Source organism: Haliaeetus albicilla, chromosome 19, assembly GCF_947461875.1.
Source record: "Haliaeetus albicilla chromosome 19, bHalAlb1.1, whole genome shotgun sequence".
NCBI lineage: Eukaryota > Metazoa > Chordata > Aves > Accipitriformes > Accipitridae > Haliaeetus > Haliaeetus albicilla.
In genome coordinates, this window is record NC_091501.1 from 6,655,866 (window position 1) to 6,660,425 (window position 4,560).

General features: G+C 50.7%; 1 long non-coding RNA gene across 1 annotated transcript; it reads right to left on the reverse strand.

The window, feature by feature from the left end:
* Positions 1–868: 868 nt before the first annotated feature.
* On the reverse strand, positions 869–4,254 carry LOC138690069 (uncharacterized). The gene is made up of 2 exons (XR_011328863.1): positions 4,198–4,254; positions 869–1,113 (listed from the first exon to the last, which is right to left on the reverse strand). It is a non-coding gene; the product is annotated as an uncharacterized lncRNA (long non-coding RNA).
* Between the last annotated feature and the right edge of the window lie 306 nt (positions 4,255–4,560).

Consider the following 4,560-nt stretch of genomic DNA (forward strand, 5'->3'; position numbering starts at 1 on the left):
TTGTGGCTCGGGACCGACTGTGGAAAAGCGGCGCTGAGAGCTTGAGGCTGGCGCGGCTTGGTGCTCACCCCGACCCTTGGGGCTGCGGGGGTGTGGGCAGCCTGGGAGACATGGCCAGGCTTCGCACTGGGATGTGCTGGTGACCTCGCTCTTGGTGCGAGTGGCAGTGAGGAGCCCAGCGTGGCCTTTCCCTGCCCTCCTGCCTTTCATGTATCCACGTGAGCTTTAACGCATTTTGTGTCTTCAGCTCTGTCTCATCTCCACCTCTCCCTGCACCCCTCCACTCGGCAAACTCAGATGCGCGTATGCTCTCTAACCCCCGACAAAAAGCAGAGCCGTGGTATGACAGTCTTGCCGTGGGTGAGATGATGACGCCTCTAGAAAGTCCCTGGCAAGTGGTTTTCATCCCTGCGGCTCACACCAGCCCTAAAGCATGGAAGGAGGGGACCTGCACGGTCTCTGTTCAGATTTCAGTGGAAATGAGTGCAAAAATCAGCCCTGCTCTGCTGCTGGCCTCAATCACACCAGCCTGGAGCTGTAAAGATTACTTCTTCTCATCTGCCACCGGATCCCCTGCCCTGGCTGGGTATGTGACTTTAAACGGTGATAAGCAGCAACGTCGTATGGCAGAACCTTAATGTGCAACTGCTAACTAGTCTTTCGGTAATTTTTCACATGGCAGCTTTTAATGCATCTGTATGATGAAAAAGGTGAAGTAGTTCTGTCTGGTCTAACCTCTGTCATATTTATTTCAGGGCCCTCTTCGCTGGTCACTGAGTTTCTTTCTGAATTTTAGCCTGCTGTCTCATCACATGTGAAACATATTAAATGATTTTATTCTCTCTTGGGCAGGACGGCCAGACCTAAGCAGGATACCACGTTTGGTTTTATTTTCTGTACAGGGAGCTCTCCCTCTTCAGTTCCAAGTCTTCTGGCCGGTCTGTTCAACATCCCTCGTCTGACATCAGAATTCTCAGCACTGGAAATAGTCGTTGCATCATCAGCTCCACGTTGGGACATCACTGGAGCGAGAGCACAGTAATGAACCAGCCTTGCGATTCGCATCCCGCTGCTTTGGGAAGTGGCAACAGAAATACCAAAATAATTGCAGCTCTGTAAACTATATACATATTTAAAGAGAGTAATTTTTCTGGAACAGCCCGCTACCAGAACTGGCGTGGAAAAACCACATAGGGAAATTCCTGCCCTTTTTCGCTGAAAGTTTCTGGGTCCCTCCTTCTCGAGTCTCGGAGGGCTCTTAAAAAGGTAAAAGACAGAGGTCACCGAGTGTAACTCGCGTGTAATTTTCCCTCCGTGGCTCTGTCCCCGGGGCCCGGGGGGGGGGTAAAGGGGAGGGCAGAGCCTTTCCCTCCCTTCGCCCAGCACATCCCTCGCCATTCCACTGCCGCTGGGGAAGGAACTTGCCCCTCGCCTTGTCTGAGGCAATGCCAATCTTGCCAGCTCCCCTGTCTGCTCACCACGCAGAGCAAGGGCTCAGGGGCTGCCAGATTTATAGATAATAAATATTGTTTCAAGGTCCCCCGCCTCCACGCACTCGTAGGCACAGTTCTGCACCTGCACTTTGAAATTCTTAATTCTAACATAGTGATAAATAGCCCTCACCCTTTTCATTAGGCTTTTTTTTTTTGCTTTTTTTCCTTTTTTTTTTTTTTTTTTAAATCTGGAACTGTCATTATTTTATAGTGGCTTTTTTGTGTGCCTAAATTGTAGCCACACTCATGAGGTCTTTTGAAGTCCTTGCTTTTTTTTTTTTTTTTTAAACTTTGGGATGCCTTTTTTTTTTTCACCCCTTTTCTTTTTTAAAGGCCATTTACGTTATGATTAAATGCCGTCTTGGAAAAGCAGAACGAAAGTCGTTAATCTATATAGATCTTCAAAGAATCGATACATTCGGGACTTCTGTAGGATTTGTTACACTCCATTTTGTTACAGTAGGCAGCTCGTCTGGATTTGGGCACATGTGTTTCTCTCCCTCCCCTCGCCCTCCCCCTCCCCTCTCCAGCTTCCCCCCCAAGAGTGAAAATAAAGTAAAAGGTCTTTCATGGTAAACAAAACCAGCTTATTCTCCACATAGAACACATGAATAGCTGGAAAAAAAACTTACAATAAATGGTGCATTTTTTTCTCTGCTGGGTATAGCATTCAAGATCAGTCCAGTATTCAAGAAGCAGTCCATTTTTTGCTCAGCAAGAGAGTTTAGAAAAGAAGCGTGGGGTCTATTCAAGGATCTTTTCCCCCTTCACAATTGCTGGGCTTTATGAAACCTATCTTCCATGCCTTGTCAGAGTATTTCTGGGGACCAATTAGTGCTTTGTTGCAAGGCTTCTTTGCTGAATCTTTGAGCAGCAAGAAAAAGCTCTCTTGAGTCTCCCCTTATTTTGACTATTTCAGTCATTACTCAGTGTAATAATTAATATGACAACTGGACGCTGAAGTTTGTATAGAAACACCTCGGCTGCAGGAGAGAGCGTGCAGTGGGTGGTAACAAGCTACAGATCAGACCGAGAAGCCACACACACAAGGAAGGGGGAAGAAAAAAAAAAAGAGGGAGAGAGAATAATGAATGAAAAGAGAGAAAGAATAAAGATAAATAAATAGTTGGCACAACCCGAAGAAACATAATGCAGACTTGGAAGGAGGGGGGGAAAAAAAAAGGCAATTAGGAGAGAGGGGGAGCGACCCCCGAGAGGTAACCTTATTTTGAAACAGTTTCTGTGTGAATATAATTTTCAAAACTTTGCTACTTTCAGAAGGCAGGAAAGCGATTTTTCCCTGATGGCTGTTCCTTCGGGTAAGTCATTTTTTCAAGGAGCATCTGCCTACACTTTTGCATACTTGATAAACTTTAACGTCTCTTCCTAAGCGTCCGTTTACAGAAAGAAGGACTTTGAGCATTAAACCGTGTTCGTGAGTAATTGTTGCCCATCGTGCCCAGGGTGGAGAGAGGCTAGTCCTCGGGATAGCGAGGTGTACGAGTTCTCTTAGCGCTGGATCCTCTACAAGGGGAATAAAGCCTGCGCCCCAAACGAAGAATTAAAAATGACGTTTGACCAGGGACACTGCTGAATTCTTCTTGAAAGGCGTCTTGGGATGAACACTCATCACTTTGCAGACATTTCTTGGGCTGCCAATTAGGGCATAATAAATAATTAGAGGTTTTAAGCATATTAGATACAGCTCATGCTAATGAGCTACATCAGGTCTTGTGCTAACCTGAAGTGACAGTTTGCATATAGGGCTGCAAAAAAAAAAAAAGAAAAAAAAGGGAAAAAAAGGGGGAAAAAAAAGAAAAAAGGGGAAAAAAGAAAGAAAAAAAAAGGAAAAAAAAAGAAGCAAGCAAGAAAAAAAAGCAGCAGCAGCCGCGGCAGCCCCCCCCGTCCCCGGCCGGCTCTCCCCTCCTCCGCTCCCGCGGGTCCCCCCGGGCGCTGCCGCCCCCCAGCACCGGGGTACGCGCCCCCCCCCCCCCCGCGGCCCCTCCGCGCCCGCGGAGCGGGACCCTCCGCCCGCCGGGTGGCCCCATTGAGCGGCCACGCGTCCCGCGTCCATCACAGCCCCGGGGGATAAATCACACCGGGCTGCAACCCCCCCACCCCCGGCCACTTTTTTTTTTTTTGGAGAGCTAAATTTTGGAGGCTGGGGGATGGATGGTTTTTTTTTTTCCCGGCGGCAATCCCCTGGCAGGGGGTTGGGGGGGCGGGGGGGGTGGGTGATAACTGGCGCAGACTGGGAAGCGGGGAGCCGCCCCCCCGGGGGTGGGGGGACACAGGCAGTGTCACCGCGGGTGTCCCCCCCAAAACCTTCGGCGGTCTCTGCCGTGAGGACACAGTGCCACCTCCCGGCCACGCCGCGCTCCGGAGGGAAGGAGACCGGGGCGGGGGGGGGGGGGCAATAAATCCTCGGGGGAGGGGATGGGCTGCAGCCAAAAAGTATTTAGCAGCGGGCTGCAGGAGAGGTCGGGGAGCCCGGCTCTGCGTGGAATTTTGGCGGGGGGGGGGGGGGGGAATGTGGCTGGATGTTGCAACCACCGTGTAGACCCGGGTGCGAGGAAACGCAGCCTGGCTGGCACCTAACGGAGACATGCAGCACCTGGAGACCTCTGGTAAATGCGTACGTGATATCGGTAAGGGGGGGCTCACCCCGCTCCCCGCCATCACACACACCCCCCGAGCTACTCACTGAATCCTCAGTTGGGAATTTTTCAGGTTTTACTAGAAAAGCTTCTCTCTATTGCTCCCTTAAACCCTCTGGGACATCCAGGGCAGGGAGCTGCAGGCCAAGGATTGTCCCAATCTCCTTGCCGTGGAAAGGGGCATCCCTGCCCAAACCAGAAAACGCACAGCTCTGGGGAAGCCACCGCTCTGCAAATACTGGCTAAAGGCAGAGGAGGGAAAGAGCAGTCTGAGAAGCAGCCAAAGTCCGTGGCCCTTTGAACTTGCATCATGCCGGCCAAGGGAACCTGCCAATTTTCGGTGTAAAGAGCCCTCGTAGTTGTGGCTGAGCAGCACAGCCAGGGCTGGATGCACGTGTGGGTGTGCCCCA